Below are 18,309 nucleotides of genomic sequence, written 5' to 3' on the forward strand. Positions count from 1 at the left end.
AGAGAGAAAAGCCCGTTTGCAATTGACGGCTACAACAATGCGTCTAGTCAATCCACAGCCGAGCTATTGAGATCCTCGTTGGCTGTGGCTGACGAACGAAAGAATAACTGCCGCAATCGACGGAGCTTAGCTCAGATTTCCTTGTATCATTAGTCATCATCTGATGTATCAGACACAGTATTATCTCGCTGTGTGTAAACGCATACACTGTGCGTCCATCTACACGTAATGGTACTCAGCTAGCGCTCCGCTGGCGAGCGTCGTCATATCTCGCTGCTTTTGTTGTTATTTCTATTCTGATGGGCGACGTCTTCGTCATCGTTTTACGAAAGACGCTGCCGCTGTTACACCTCGAATTTCAGATCTGGGATAAGTAGATAGTGGGTTAAAGTATAAAGATAGTATTCTACTATGTGAGTCGTGTTATGTTACAATACTCCACCACAATGACAAGAACCCAGAGAACTAACTACACCTTTCATCAACTCGAACCTGCCAGTGTCATATCAGATTTTGCCAAAGGTCAATTGAAAGTCGGCTGCTCGTAGATGAGACGTTAGAGCTGCGATTAAGATAATTTCGAGCAAACTTAAAGATCTGACTTAAAATTTCTCTGGCTGAAAAAATATGCGAACGTAGTTTTCTTGTTAGTGTTCTGTAAACCCAAATTTAATACCAGTTGCATCAATATACGGCGTAGCTTGAAAAACATTATACCACTTTTTGTTAAATTAATATTAGCGATAATAATAATATTAGCGATAGCGCACACGTTTACAACAAATAGTGGTCGAACTGTGACCGTCACCAAGGCAGCCACTAGTAGTTCAGAACGGCGGTATCCAAAATGAGAGTCTTTCGTTACCTTGCTGGCTCTTGTAGCTATTTACTTTGCGTGGTGGTAAAAATAAATTTTCTCTCGTCAGTTCGACCGCTAAGCAATTATCGAACGACGCCTAATCCCGCTGCCGTGAAGTGCCGCAGGCAGGCAGGCAGGCAGGCAGGCGAGACAACAACAACAGAATCTGAAGACCACGCCATCATCATCATCCGTGCTTCATACGTGGAAGCCGTCATTGTCGGAATGACGAAATCACACCAGAGGTAGCAGCATTACTTTTCTGACAATTTTTTCTGACGATAGAAACGATGACGCACATAATACAACATAACCGGCGTTGACCGTGAAAGCGAACGATGGGAGAGGTACACGTGCGTCAAGAACCCTGTGAGTTACTGCCTCCTTCAGCTTCTTAGATATAAGGATAGATTTATGTACAAATATAATACAGTATAATAAGCTTGCTGCTCCAGGCACATATGTCGAATATGCAACGCGTTTGTTTTCTACCCTAACTTACCTGTCGATCTACAGAAAATCAAGTATGGGTTATATCAATAATAATAACAATACTAACAACAACACACAGTGTGACGAATAATCTTGCAAACGCCTCCAGTAGAAACAGAAACGACTATGACATCAGACATATGATCAAACACAAAATACAAGCGACCTTTGCTAAAACGAACATGTCTCGCATAGTTCAATAAAATACTTTTAATCTTCATTATCGATTAGTCATCATTATTATTACTACATTTATATATATTGTATATTAGTTGCTAAGCTTCTCATGATATATTTGTTGTTCACGTACGGTTGATTTTTCTGCCTACGAGGTGGTCTTCATCGACGTGAGGACGTTTCTCCTTCTCCTTGTCGAAGTATCGATGTGCGCAAACGGAAGATTTTGCAACTATAAGCCAGTGAATTTCGTACGCAATAGAGCTGCAACAGCAGATGCCTATTTCTGAGAAGTGCATCAACAGTACCTACCGTTCGACTAAGCGAGTGAAGCAGTGCCTTCCGCACATAACTCTACCACTGGCCAAACCACTTCCACCATCGATTTCTGCGTTGATTACCTTATCATTATCCGTACTAAAGTGTGAAGTATGTTCAATAGAAACGGTTAGCAGCCTCCCCGGCAGCAGCAACACTAGCGATAACCACAAACTGGCTAGACAAGGAACTTACTAGTTCACCTGTCGCAGTCTAGATGGGCCTGACTTCTGCCCGCTGGTGACTTGCTAACGGAAAATGCTCTGTTTTCTTTCTCTCACGTTGCGTCGCGACTAGAAACCACACCTGGGCAACTCAAGATGGACAAATAGGTAAACTTCATCGTATGTTTTAGCACTGAGGCCGTTTTACAGAGTCATCATGCGCTACTGAAAAAACAAGTGCGACAGGCCGCTGTACACACACGAATTCCTACGAACGTATAAATGCTTAAACACACACTCGTTCCCAGCTATAAACGACAGCGGGGTCGTGTACCCGTGGGCCAACTGCCAAGAACCAATGAGAAGGTTAAACGGTTTTAGACCAGAATTTCAATCCACGGGTCGCTGAGCGTCTGTGGCCATTTGGTAATTTTTTTTCGCTGAGGAATCCGAGCCGGCTTAAGGGCCTGAAAATCTCCACGAAAAAGGAGTGAAGAGACAGCCAAGACCGCGAAAGGATACGCAAATATACAGTATGATCTCTGCCATCATTAATACATAAGCAAAACAATATAATAGGTAAGTTTCAATAATATAGAAATATGAGCGATCGGAAAGAATGCGCGCCGCAAGTTGCGCACGAACGAAGAGACGTCATGAACGAGAGGAAAAATCGGTGCAGATGAGGTGATACAGCAAACCAATACGTGGATAATTAAAATAATCCTGCCATATTTTATAGTTAGACAGCCCGCATACAGAACGAGATGTTTTCTAGATGTTGACAGATTATTAGAAGGATCGGAGGATATGTAGAATAGCTTAAGGCTTCAGGTCGTATGGAGATACGAGGTGTAAAGAGCAGCAAATTCGTCCGTGTAGTTGACATAAAGGCGCCCATAAAGCTTCCTATTTACTTTATTTAAATTCACTGCGAATTTACAAGACAATAAGCATGGTCGAACGTCCTACTCGACTATTATAGAAATGATGTGTGACCGAAACGTCTCTTGGCATCCAACCGGCTACACTCTGGCGAGATGATAGTCAGACAACGCGCTTGCCAGACCGTTCAAAGGCTTTAAATATAATTTAGTCATGTTATCAACAAAGAAACTCGCTAGATCTGCATAGCGAATGGTTCCACGCGTTAATCCTTCCCGAAGTAAGGAAGCGCTCCGCGTAGCGTAGCCAGTAGACGTATTGCGTGCGGCACACAGGAAATTTGCTGAAGTTAACGGGAGAAAGCACCCTGCAGTTTTATCCCAAACATTTTACTAGACACACAAATTCTATCATCGAGGCCCCTTCGCCACAGGCCACAATGCCAGCTTCATCTAATGATGTTGTACTAGGTCAAGTTGGCTAGCTATTGGCATGTATACCGTGCGCGCATACACGCTGAATGAATGCAAACTTACTTTACCTGAAAACAAAGTTTTTATCTGGCATAAAAACAGGCTTCAGCGCTTACTACTAGACGAAAAGCAGAGTCGGGTTTTAGAGATGTTATAACAACTCCACAAACCATAAACACTATCGAACCTTGGCTAGTCGCAAGATAAACGGCAGACATGAATAGTACATGAAATTTAGATTATATGTAATTTCGAAAAACTCGTATCCTTAGATGCCATGTGTGACTCGAAACTTAGCGGCTAAAGCAATTGATACTGACTGTCAAAGATATGCTGGAGAACCACAATTTAATTCCAGCCAGCATTTTCACACTTCAATGAAGTGAGAACGTCAGGGTGATACTCTGCTTGATTATGACACGAGTAACGATGCATGGACAAGTTTCTTTGGATATTTCAACCAGTTCAAGCTCAAAACAGCTGAAACTTCGTGCATTTTACATGCACGAGCATGCATGTGCAAATGCAACAGTTGCAATAAGAAAAAAAGACCTAACATTTCAACAATACGCCATTCGTCCCATCTCATTTATCGTTAACATTTCCAGCTAAATTGAAAACCCAAAATGTATAACAGAACCCTGTGGGGAACCCAATTAATTGAGGTATAATAAACCACTTCGGAGGCGTATAGTTATAAATAATAGGAACAAAGCGTCCTACAGCTTTGCTGTAGATACGTCTCGTCAATAGCCCTGTTTGCGGTTATTTCGAAGAGCGGAAATGTTTTTTGTACGTTAATGCCCGACTGCGTCCGCCGCCGCGGATGATCATAGTTGCGTTAAATACACAAATGTAGATAGGGTGTCGTTGTCACAATATATGTTTGTAGTCCATATGATTTTGATGATTCAATCACCTGTTTTAAAACGTGCAAGATATGTGATAGAATCCTAGAACGGCCAGAAGATTTATTTAGAGATGCTAAGTTTCCAGCATAATGGCATCAATTACGTTCACAGTAGTCTCGGCTAAACCGTTGTCTATCAGGCTATACGAGTGCTTTTCATATTGTCATCGGATGTAGATACAGGTAACTTTACATACAAAGGACAATTTCGAAACTACAGAAAGCAACAGCGTAGCAGAGATCACATTCGAAAAATTGTTAGCCTTCGAAAAAGCTCGGGCAAGCAGCAGGGATTAGCGTCTACCACTGGGCATTATAAGAGTAACCCTTATAAGTCTAAAAACCGCCATTATAAGGATATAAGCACACAAGTTGCTCACCTGATCATCCAGCCAGCTAGATAGCATAAACATTGCCAACGAATAACAGCAGAATCTTGATAAAGGTTAACTGAGGTATCGATATTTTATCGTGACGCTATTACTTGCGGCAGTGTTTACGTTGTAGAGCTAAACGGCTTGGAGCCGAACGAACTTTTGTCGGCCGTTGCCCAAATGATGATTACATTTCTCTATGGCTCGATGGCAAGCACCAGATCCCATTAGAATTGAGGCGATGTGACGTCCTGCTTGACGTCCACTTCATGAACGTATCACACTTTCTCTGACGAACATGCGGCTCCTCCTAACGTCCACTATCCTTCTGCTGCCAACCAATGAATAAATGCGGGTCCTACTCATCAACAGAAATAAATGGGCCACTGCAGCCATTCCATAATCTGGACAGTGTGAATGTGAAGTGTTTTCATCTACTTCAGTAGATGGTGGAACGTAGCGGACCTCTGGAACGTAGCAGCGTCATTCTAAAGTATCGAAGGCATTCATCCCATTTACTCGTGTACACTATTAAATAATACAACGAGTAAGGATTAGTGACGTTATCGGCGTGTAGAATTACTATATATTTGTCTATCTTTAGCCTTTAATTTCAAATCTCAGATGGCGATTTTTCCCTTATAGTACGGTTAAGGAACGTAGCTTACTCATTGCTCTATCATAGGATTTATTGCGAGTGCTGCTGTACTTGCATGATAAGAGTAGACAGGTAAACGACAAATGCAATTGTTGAAGGTTTTTAGCGAGAATAATTTTCCCCGATAGCAACACTGAGGAACTTATCTGATTGACTTTTTCCGATGTCTTAAAGTTTCCCATATGCTCTATTTTTAGTTCGAGTCTTGCACACGTTACCTACACGTTTGACTATTTTTTGGAGATTACTGTCGAAAGTTGAATGCCTAAAAAAGCCAATAGTCACCATTATATACTCGACAAGTCAACTAAGACTAAAACCGTCGCAGTAGAGTTCAATAGTCAGGTATAGAATCGATATGTTGGATAGTCGTTGCACAGTAACAGTGGTAACATGCATAGCGTGCGATTCCTTTCCGCTGCCAATGCCTCAGATCCGAACAAACAATAGGGAGCCACTTAACTTACAGCATTTTGCATCATACATATAGCTCCAGTCGGAAAGTTTGCGGTTCACTAAAGGGATGTTAGCTACAAACAACCCTCTGGTGTAAGGCTGTAGACATGGGCATATATGAACATCGATTTTAACTAAGGGGTTTTATATTTATTTCATTACTAATAACAAGTGTTTCATGTGACCATGGTAACCAGCCAACGCTTCGTCGCGTGGGCTGAAATACTGTACCTCACCTACACTGGTATCTCTTTCCGGGTTCGAGGCCTCTTTCGTCCGGCGTCCGAGTCGGCCATTGGCGGACGCCATAGTTTAATATATGACGAAGTCGGTCTTCACCTAACGTGATATAAGCCACATGGGCGAATCGAAAATGTAGCTCTCCTGTAGTTAGCAGGCGAACCGCCACCTTCAGCAACGCTATATAGAGTAGAATATGCTGTAGGTGCACAGCCGGCATATGCACAATGGTGACCGATTGTGAGCAATAAAGCCATCATTCATTATCTAACAGCTGCTGGAAAACGTTTCATTGGGAAGCTGAGGCGGCCACAACTGTATCCCCACTGCATGACAGCGTTGGACGGGAAAAACGTATGGAACTTCAAGATATGGACTGTTTTATAGCAGCCGAACACCAGCAGTAGTTATCCCGGAAAGTATTGAAGAAAGTAATGAAAAAAAAAAAAAAATATGTACGTACAATGCACCTGTAGAATGAATGCTAATCGTGCGCATCTCAACCAAAAAATTCAACCATGAGGGTTCACTCTGAAGTATGTTTTTTTTTTTCGTTGTTGCATCGAGTTCTTTTCTTCCAGATAAGAAACAAGTTGATTTACCTTTCTGTGTCGAGTTAAATCAATTTAAAGATTCTGCGTATAATGCGGATTAAACTTCACACCTACGGCAAATTCAGTTTGATGACATCACTGTATGTAACAATACGATATTGCATGTAGAATGTTTTTCAGCCCGATGCATTCATGAGCAGGAAAATGCTTTTAGGCCTTCGTCCTGTACCTATAAGTCATCCAGCCATCAAACGACGAAACGAACCGGCACTTCGATTAGAACGGACTGATTTGAGAACATAGCCTACTAACCTACCGGTTGATGTGAATAGGCGTCAACAATGGAGGTAAGGTCGAAGAAAACAGACAAAATCATGAAAGAAACATCACCAACTGTAAAACATAAGAAGCTCTGTCGGAAAGGGGCAAAATAAGAATTATCATTATATAAGCCAATTTTTACCTTTCTTATTATAAAATATATAAAAAAAATAAATATAATAAACAAAAAAATACGTATGTTAGCCTTGAATCCTACTGGAAAACCACTTCTTCTATTAAAATATTTCTTCGCAGCTACTTTTTACAGAGCAGTATTAACAGTATTAGTGACTGTCCCGTTGGAGTCATTTTCCCCATCGAATTGACTGCCACCTGCAGCCACGGAGTTACGCCATATTTGCTAGGTCACCTCTTCGCCGATAGACGTTACCATTTTAGGCCATTTTTGGCCAAAAAAAAACGCTTGCCCCGCCTAAACGGTAACCAAGACTATTAGTGTGGTAGCAAAGAACCCAGTGTATATATCACATAACATATTGAAAGTCTCACAGGTTTTGCGCTGTGTGTGCGTTCAGTCGATAAAGATACTGGTCCAATTGGTCCATTTGCGAGCGAAGCTATGCTTTTCACCGAATTCATTACCAACAATACGCATTGACAATGTATATTGTTCGCTAAAACAACGGACACGTGCTGAGTTACACTTTTGCCGCTTGTTTTAAGCAACGCTCTACAATATCAAAAAGGTCTAGCTTTCCTAATAAAAAAATTACAGCTGCCAGAATGAGTCTTCCATTTATTATGCTTGAAAATAGAAAAAAAAAGCCGCTTGAAAAATATTTTTACATGATTGTATCACTGTCGACGAAATCATTTCTATGTAGGACGTATCCAAATATTTGCAGAAGAAATGCGTATCGTTACCGAAACCTTTATTCTTTTCATGAAAAAAATGGGCATTGGTCGATAGCCTACCGTATTAATAAAACCTCCACATATATCTGGTTAAACCATCTCAGGCGAAACCTAGCAATGTTCCCTGAGCAACACCTCTGAGCAATTTGCAGCGACGCAGCTAAAATAGGATCAGGGTCCCGTGCAACTCCTTCAGTTAAATGCAAGCGATTTTACTCCCTCGCGTGAAGGTCCGTTTGTTTCCGCCAACCATGGGCGACCGCGTCGATCAGCTGTCTTGGATCCGAGTTTGAGGTAATGTAGTCTTGAGGGTTAGCTGGTCGGCCTGTTTATATTAGCCTACCTTCGCTGGTGTGTCTTATTCCGTGGTCGTGCACAGCAGTATTATAGAGCTTATAGTGTAAAAGGACAAGCCGAAACCATTTCTCGACGCCGCTTCACAGCAACGCTGATATGCTACCGCCGTATAGGTAATGTCCGACAAATTAGAGCGGGTATAACGGCGTTTCGGTTGTTTGCACCGTGTGATCGTCGCCGGCTATGCGCCAAATCCTCAACAAGTCTATTTGCTACAAACGAAGTACAAGTCTATGCCGCACGAAGAAACGGGTCCGTCAGCTGAACAAGTCCTATCGGGAATGTGAGCTACATAAGTGTCGATACGTTGCCGGCTAGCGTGTAATCTTGGAGAAGATGCCTAACGCTGTAGTCGACGTCTTTTCAAACAAAATAAGCCTTTGAAACTAGTCCTATTTGGTTTTGTTAAGAAAAAAAAAAATAGCTTTTTAAAGACCGCTCACCAATAGACCATTCATATTTTATTACCGAGAATATTAAGGATTTCGTCGCCAGGCTTTCAATTACCATAAAGTAAGCTAAGTTTGAAAATAACTATGTATTTGTTTCTATGGCTTGAAATTCGCAACGTAGATCAGAGACCTCCGAGGGTTGTCCACAGCATAGAATTGTACTGGTTTTGCTAATCATGTCATATAAATTGATGCCCCAATTTGGTATAAGCAATTGAAAAATGCTCTTATTATATGAGCATATACACAGACACGCATAGGTATATATTCATGTGACCGAGTCAAATAGTCTGTAATGTCTGTCCGTTCGGTTACTCGGCCACGCATAGAGGAGTGTAGTAGCAGAACCCACTATACTATTGTTGCCCACGTTGGATTAAGTTTTTACGACGATTTTTGTTACTTTTCACCTTATCACTTTTAATATTTTTATAGCATGATGTCCGTCTTCGATCCTTACATCTGCCAGCCGGAAATTTCGGTATTAGCCTCTAACCTTTCCGCGGGCCGCAATAAATTCAGCGCAAGATAGTGAACGTTGGCTTAGCCAATACAGATTGCCCAATCGGCTACTAAAAATGATAGCCAATAGCCAGCGTAGAGTTCTCCTATTAGGTGAAAATAAAGGAGCAAACGGCGACTGTTAAGCTTTCTTGTATTCTGATATTTTTCAAGTATCATTAGTATAGTGGAGTAGCACTCACTAGTGAGTGTCAGTTGTGTGGCCCTGCGATGGACACGATACGCTTCCGTCGAACGCTTTTGTCTTCGCTCTGCGCTGTACGTCCATGTATCCTTTTCGAAACAGCCACAATGCCGCCAGTTTATGCAGGCCTTCTGTACTCCACCAGCACTACTCTGCCTATTTATTTAACCAATCGAGCACGGTGAAGCAAGGCATGCGCCGCCGCTACTGAATAGCTTTTCCTGATGGACCGTCAGACGAATAAGAGGCGGAGGCGTAAATTACTCCTAGGAAAAATCAGGAACGTCTAACAGCCAATGCAAAACATGATGGTCATGGTCATATCGATACATGTCATGGCCCCCACCGCTATGACGCGTCGCGGTCCCCATTGGTCTTTCTGTAGGAACAGTCAGCTACTTTTTTCACTATTTGTCGCAAACTGATTTCGGAAGCAACGCACACAAACGTCTTTACAGCAGTTATTTTTGACGATGTCGCATTAGTCAGCGGGAGTGCAGATGGAGCGGGAGTAACAGATGGAAGGGAGACGTCTCGCATTTGACAAATTAGAAAAGCACATAGTACTGATGCCCGCCAGCCCGTGGTTCTGGATTCGCCAAGTCTACCGATGCGGTGGCCGGGCATCTAAAACTGACTGTGCACATATGGTTTGCGATCCATAGTTTGATGGCTTCGTTTCCTCTGTCCGGGATGACAATGCCAACGGGGATGGCAGTTGTACAAAGCGCAAATACATGGATAGGCCAACGTTATAGCAATGCTACCGTAGAGCGTGACTTCTTGAGAGAATGTGAGTTGTCAACAGCGGGGCCGGTAGATGGTTCATTACCATCTACCGGCCCAGAGTCAACAGAGGCAAGCAAAAGCAAATACGTCCAGATGTTAACAAGGTATCAATGAGGCTAGTTATCGTTGATAGCTAACAATAATCAGATAATAATAGAATAATAATCAGCTACCACTCATAACGCTGTTTACGCATTGATCTACACAGATCACTAGTTTTCGCAGATTTTATGTTAATCAATACTGTTTACCACGCAGATAAACGAAAACGTAAATCAAGTGAGCATCAGCCACACAACACTACTTCATGACGGGTTACGCTAAGTTCCACAAGTTAAAATATGATAGAGAAAAAGAAGAAGAAGAAAAATACAATTCTGCTGGTAACATCGACGTCCAATATATGTTTGTTGTTCACAGACTGAAGTAAACGTTCAATTTTTAGCTAGACGAAGAGCCGATTATCGAATTATACGCATATTTATCGAAAGTTACACAAATACATCACTTCTATCTGTAAAACGCGCACATCGTTCTCGATAGACAGCCTTCAACAATGACAGCTAACATGGCTTATCTTCTACGTGAGCTATTCAGGCACAAAAATCATATATTACTTCGATAATAATCGTTAGCCTTAGGGTTTGCCTATTAATGCTCTCGAAGAAGTGCATAAATGATCCGGGCCTGAAACCAGGCACAGACCCACTTCGTTTCGTGTTGCAGTGCTTAATTAGTGCAATAGTGGACGTAGAATTCGGAAGATTTATTTATTCGAAATACTTCTTCTCCCTATTGGACGTAAATAATTAGGAAGGAGTGGTTATCAGTGGCAATATCAATCACGGCAGAGAGGGGCAAGCATGATCCGTTTAGCGGCTAAATTTCAACTGAACGCAACCTACTTGGATGATAAACGAGTATATCGCTGGAAAACCATACCCATACAGAAGTACCTATTAGCAAACATATCCCCATCCCAGAACGCCGCGACAGCTTAAAGCCTCGAGCAGGATTTGTCGACAAGTCGTCAGCGAAACACTCCTTGGCGGCTTCTATCGAGTCAAGGGGACAAGCAAAATATCCTCCTGCCAGGATTGGCAACAGGAGGTGCAGACCGTTTGTTTAGCGTAGAGTACGTTCGAGCGAACGTCCCAATGACCGAAGATTTACAGCAGTGGTAAGGACGATAAGATAATATCAACAGGCGATAATGTATATGAATCTCGCATATGCATATGACTTTACGCGTCTAGTAAACAATTGCTGAGCGAATTGTTTTGAAAATAAATACTAATAAATATTATGACGGGAATTTACCATAGTTTAGGAGGTGGAGCGGACGCATCAGTGCTCATTCGGAGGTTGTCGTAGCACAGTTTCGAAAACGCCAATTGAAACGATCGAATCTAGCGAAGTTCGAAAACAAACCGCCATTATGTAACGGATTATTAATTAGCATTCAGCTTTCTAAGCAAAACATATGCTAAGGGTTGGTGTTTAATTGAACAGGTATTGATCATTCATGTTTGGCTTAAAATACACAGCCAACGACCGGATGAGAAGCGTTTACACGGACAATTACCAGATAAAATCACAAATATGATGTCGATTCAAATGTATGTCTCGTAGCACGTCGTCCTTCCTGTGACATGATTATATGCTAACTCACCGTATGAGCAGACCGATATCTGTCCAGCCGCCATACTATAAATTCATGTCGCTATGCGATACTTTCGAATTCGGAGAAATCATCTTGCATCTGTTCGTTGCACTAATGAAAACACTCTCTAACTAAATGACAGCGCACAATTATGCGCTAACTACTAAACGACCATCAACACGGTCATATAATGATAGATATAGCAGTGATGCTAGAAGAGAACTATCAATAATAATAATGAATTACACACTCATTGGCATTTATTCCCTTTTTCTATCATTTGGTCTTCAATTTTATACTGTCAGACCTCTAGGCCGTCGAGGATGTCAACGACTGATGATCATCGAACCTGCTACATACAGCCAACTCTGAGCACTCACACATACGAGCATAGGGGGCTGTTGCCGTGCTATGCTAAATGTCAGAACGCAAAGATCGTTCTGTCCCCCATCATTTGCACTATATCCAAGTAGCACGATGTAATAAAGTGTCCTACCAACATAAAAACGCAAAAGATGTAGAGATCAACTTGACGAGTCGCTCCTTCCCTCTTTCTATGGGAAGCTATGAAAATGAGCTATGAAAATGCACAATCAGAATACCCCTTAGTTATCGGGTTAGGATAACTACTACAACCGATAGTCTCGAACTCGTCTCCTACGCACAATAGAGAGCGGACCGCATGGACGCCCCGAATTAATTTTTTGTTTCGAGACATAGGACAGGACAGTATGAAGCATCGCTTTTAACAGGCACGGGGGCATGAGTTGTAGTTACACTTAAATAAAGGATTATCATTTGGGCAATCATTTGGTGTCATTGCCTGTTGGCATAAACAATTGGAAGCCATATCTGTCTCCATCACTCATGTAGGCCTATCCCTATAGACGTAACGCGTAGAACGAGTAGCATCACTCACTGCAAGCAAATTTTTTCTTTGCTTTTTCTTAATGGGCAGATACGATATCGGCTCAAAATGTTTACGCTACTGAGTCTGAAGTCAACATGTGAATATTGAGTTGAAAAAAAAAAACAGCAATACTAGACTTCTTATTAGAACTGAGAAACAATACTCGATATGACATCTGGTGTCTTCGAGATCTCGAACAACTGAAGCAGTGAGCTGACAGGATTTCATGCTAGTTCTCTATTATAGGAGGGTCTGCGCGGTTTTTCTGCTATACGGCAAGGTGTTCTGATGTTAAGAATGTATGTTTATCTTACATTATAGGTCTGTGCTAACAGGGTTCTTCGCTTGCTTGCCCCGTCGCTTTCTGAGAGGCTCTTATAGCACATGCAGATCGCCGTCGGCTTAGGTCCCACTAGACTAACAGCTCGTATCAACGAATCCAGTCATCAGCTTACCTAACCGACGACTGTGCCGATACCCCAGCCAACTGTGGCCACAAAGGAGCCGCACAGCACTTTTTCGGGCTAAAAGCTAGAAACGAGACTCTTAGGCAAACCGATTCTCAGGACCATGACTTCTGATTGAATTGGCCAGGTGACTGCGACCATGTACAGCATGAATTGACGTCCAGGCTACTACAGACGACCGAGAGTTGATTTTCTTGTACTCGTTGTATCTATGGAGCCATATGTCAGCGTATCTCATAAAGACAATCTGTAGATGTATACAGGAAAGGATCCTGGTGAAGTAAAATAAACGTAACGGGCAGGGAGATGCTCGTAGTAGCTCATTCGGGATTGGTAAGCTCATTTGTTTCCCTTAGCATCCTAAGTCGAATTTGTGATTGAATTTTCCATTCCGAAGGCCGGACTGAACGCCGAATGTTTCATAACAGCATATTTGGTAGTATGTTTATCTTTCAATAAAAACGGAACCTGTGGTAGGATAGGTGCTATCTAAGGTTTTTGGCAATACTGAAGTATTTCCGTATTGCCAAAATATAATGTGACACGATAATTATTGATTCGCAATCTACCCATTAAGTAAATGCATCAATACAGAACAGATACTCAATTATATTTGGAGCCCACAGAAAGCATTGCTATCTGAAATGTAATGCTCCTCACGAAACGTTATAAATAACATCCGCTTACTTTGACCGAGATGTACGTAACTTATAACTTGTAACGTAAAACTATAGAAAAAACAATAATCGTATGCAGTAATCAACCATAATTATCAGTTTACAAAGGAAATAATTCCAATAGCATTACCATATGAGCTACGTTAATACGTTTTTCCTGTGACTCGCCGTCATTGACTGACAAACGCTTTCTTAATGCCTAGAACGATTTTCCAGCTTATGCTAAAAACAATGGTTATATTATCACTATTTAGTGATGGGAGTCTCGCTTAACTAATAAGCAGATCCAGGCAATCAGATCTATGAATCTAGATTGTATTTACTCTAAGTCACCCAACTCCCAGAAAAAGTTGTTAATCATTGCTGAAGTGTTTTTTCCTTTTATCTTCAATGGTGAGCTGCACAATTCAGTCGGTCGGTGAGCAAACATTAGACTCGTGCTCCTCTTCCACAGGAGACAGTTATTTAGACATTAAAAAAGCAATTTTTACATTGCGTATGCCTCTCCTAAACTGCAAGATGGTAAAAACATTGATAGACAGTACCGTTGTTCGTTGGCAATCGTTTACGAAACAGACCCAACACAAACATGTTCCAAGCAGTAGCAAGCTCGAAACTAATAATCTGCCAGGCTATATAAACGAACGGTACAGCGCCCACGTCGTCCGTCTTTTACGGCGATGACGCGCCGGCGGCGTTAACACATAGAAATTTATAAACATGTTAAATTCGTTGAAAAATTCCAGCGGACAGTAAGAGCGTATCATCGCTACGCAAGAGGCAGTTTACAGGAACCGAGCAAGCGTCGTAAAGCCAGATAAGACGACAGCAGCATACGCACTATTGCGATGGGTAGTGGTACCTCGAGCGGGCTTAGACGCCGTACTATTACGATAACCTACATACTTCGAAGAACTAAACTACCAAGAGCACCTGGCTCTTCAGGCCACAGGCGCAGGGTAAGCGACAATAACAAGCTAACGTTAACAATAGGGCATACTCTATGATCGAGGAACACAATTGCTTTAGTCTATCTAATACATTTTGTCGGTAGCAGAAGCCAGCCCGTATATATAGTCGAAATATTAAAGATTAAATCAGCAAAGCTACTTCGATATGATGATAGAATAGTACATTTCAGACGACTACGAGCTTCACTTGGATGGGTATGTCGGATGACAAGCTAACAATTTTGCAGAGATTATTCATTCATCAGGACGCCAAATAGTGCCTCTAGCAGTCTGACGAATGGTGATTATTTTTATAACACATTTTCTGCAAATACCATTTGAAATACTGCTCTATGTACGGCATAAAGAAGTGCAAGGTTTGAAGGTGATTACCGTAGCATGCATGAGAACGAGTCTGGAAGCTAACCTTGTCTGAAAGGACTAAATAATAGAAATCACTGCCCAGCTGAGTACAATACTGACGGACTTCAACAATACTTCACTAGTCGCCTATGAAACAAAAATAGAACAGAACAAGCGGAGGGAGCACTTGTGTTCCACGTAGAGAGAAAGTGATAGTTCAGGCTTTGATCAAGCATTCGTAAACATCAATGGGACCACTGGTGCCCTAAGCGAAAATGGCACACGTATTCGTTTTATCAGCTTTCGATCAACGCCCTTCTATTCCGTTTGCGAACGAATACGCGGCTTGTCGTACCATCTGTATGTGTATTGCCGATGATCAACGGAATCTAGAAGTGTATATACAGGTCTGTATACGCCGAGCCTGTTTATAGGCTTAAAATCTACAAAAAAAAAATCGCCACATTGTCTAAATAATAGACTGACGCAATTTAATAATCATATCTATCTATCTATATATATTCTATATTCATTGTCAAAAGTATGACTTTGTAGCGTAAATATACATAAATTGACTGACGAACTAAGCTTCGTATTGTGTTAAACGGTCCTTGTAATTCTTTATAATAATATTTACCTATATCCGTGATCTCGCTCGGGAATCGCGCTCAGATATTTATTCACGTGTGTGTGTTTAACACGACACGGAACAGTTGCAGTGCCTGTTCTGTTTCATGTATTTTACATAAAGCCACTTTGAGCGGTGCGCTAGCCAATCAAGTTATCATGTGCCGTTGTCTCGTGACGAGCCTCTCTTTTCGTGTATGAATTTATAAAATTCTAAAGAGAACTTTCGATGTCGTTGCACCATTAATTTAGACCTTGAAAAGGCCGCCTTTATGACATCGCAATATGGATGCTATTGTCCGCATTGCTGACCCTGGCGTCTGGAGTCTGTGACGCAGAAACCCTTTGGTCTAACGCTCGTCTACAATAGATTGGTTCGCTCAATGTGCCAAACTAATCTTTCCTTGGTTTCATAAGTCTTTTCAGGTCACGCATGAAACCCTCCTATGGTAACATAACCTTCACCTACTCTGCCCTCCAACATTCATCTAGTCTCATCTTGGGAATGTTCATATTAGCTGGAACTTTCTTAGTCAATAGAGGAGTACGCTCACTAGCACCGTTTAGTTGAACCACAAGGTGAACTTAGCTAGTCTTGAAATCGTTGCGGTTCTGGCGATCAAAATGATCGGCATTTAAGAGATTATTTGCAGCAAATGGTCATTTTGAATATCAGCTGTACTTAATAAAGCTAAAATCTCTTATTTCGGTTATCGCCGATACGCCGCTAGTATCATAGGCCAGTTCTGCACACGCATACATATGCTGAATCTGGACATTGTCTTATTGCGTCTTATGGCGTTTTTCCTTACAGCATGGTGACGTATTCACGTGTTTTATTTTTAGTTTCGTAATGTACCTCTAACGGGTCCAAGTTTTGCCATAATTTCAAAAAATGTTATAGCTAAGCGAAAATATAAAACTGCTTCCGGAAACTGCAGTTACTGCCATGTAAATCACTCTTTTCAGCTTGTTGCCGTTGTCGTTGTCGTTGTTGCTTAACTATTACTAGTCGAAGGATAACATCGGTCTCGCACGCAGAAACACACGTACTAATAACAGAGACCCCAGTAGTATAATAAACAATACAACCTCTGCTGCCCACGGAACAGATTCTAAAAGCCAAACGTCGACGCACGCGTTCCCAGAAGGCACGTAGCTCTTACGCGCTGTTATTTGCGCAGGACTTGTTTTGACCAGAGGCGTTTACTCGTCGTCTGCTCAACACTGGTTACTGCTCGGCTCACTAAATGGTAAAACATTTAGCTTTCGCGGATCACCAATCACACTCGATCCCAACGACCCATTTCGGTCAGTCAGGGCAAATCTCCTCTTGGGTTGCTTACTGCAATTTTTTGCGTGCGTTATTCAGCGGAGTTGTAGAAAAACGATGACCAGGCGCGTTCAACCTAAACATAGCGTTACGTTAGACCGCTCAGCATTTCCCCGATTGATTCTAGTGATGATCTATCCTTATCTCTTGGCTGAGTAGATCATCCGCCCATTGACTTTCACAGTACAATGTGCACAAATCACATAGGGCTAAATAAGTAGTGTTTTTAAAGCAACAAAACAAATGGCGTAAGAGTATCTAAAAAACGAAAGCTAGATACGTACATATTTACAAATTTAACGGTTATTATATATATATATATATATATATACTGTAACCAAACAAATCGTTTCAGTTTAGTATACAGAACGTAGTAAATTTTCAAAAAGGATGTATAGTTGAACTCCGAAAAAATTAATCTGACGAATCATTTCTACATAAAAAGATATACAAATCTGTCAAGCAACGGCGGCAGTAAGTATTAGAAGTTAGACAAACGTCTCATTGGCGTTCGTTCTCTTCAATCTCGTTCGTTCAATCTCGTTTGATAGGTCTCCTGGACAACTTTCAAAAATAGATATATACATTGTTGGGAGGGATAGTTCCAGTGAACTAGAGCTGAGAAATAACCTGTGCCATCATTTAACTAGCGCATAAACTCGTCGCCGCGTCCGAAAAAAAAATTCCATCGAGTATTTTTTTTGAAATTGCTGGTACTCGTTTATATTTGGATAATACGCATCTTCAAACTGTTCAAAAAGAAACCTTAATAGTAGTAAAGCAAAAAGTCTAGCTTTGTTTGTTTGGCGTTTAAGTACGCTGCGGGGTTGTATCGAACAGCCTATAACAATAAATATCTATCGACTTAGATGTTCAGAAATTTCGTCGTCTATTCGCTTGCATCACGGCTGAGTGACAACTGCGTATTGATCCGATGAACGCGCCGTAAATAATTCAAATATATAGAATCTCAGTGATTTTCGAGTTGTTACAATGACTACTGTTTCCATCAGATGGTATAATATATGCATAGGGTCAGCCAAGTTGTAACGAGCAATGTTCACGCAAGCTAAGATTCATTTTACCCTAACCAATTGGCCTCCAATGTACATCCACGTGGCCTAATCCTGTGTCACCAGGAAATAGATAGACAAACACCAAACCCTTAATAAAATATCATCTGATAGAAGCTAGTCGATCATTAGGTTGCGAGAGGCCTTCTTTATATTATAAGACATAATTTTTTAAGCAAATTTTG

General features: G+C 41.5%; 1 protein-coding gene across 1 annotated transcript in view; it reads right to left on the bottom strand.

The window, feature by feature from the left end:
• LOC111273721 (phosphatidylcholine:ceramide cholinephosphotransferase 2) overlaps window positions 1-18,309 on the bottom strand; it is a 46,236-nt gene that overhangs the window by 18,274 nt on the left and 9,653 nt on the right. The gene's annotated exons all lie outside the window — the stretch shown is intronic.

The sequence above is a fragment of the Varroa jacobsoni genome, unplaced genomic scaffold (assembly GCF_002532875.2).
Source record: "Varroa jacobsoni isolate VJ856 unplaced genomic scaffold, vjacob_1.0 scaffold_221, whole genome shotgun sequence".
NCBI lineage: Eukaryota > Metazoa > Arthropoda > Arachnida > Mesostigmata > Varroidae > Varroa > Varroa jacobsoni.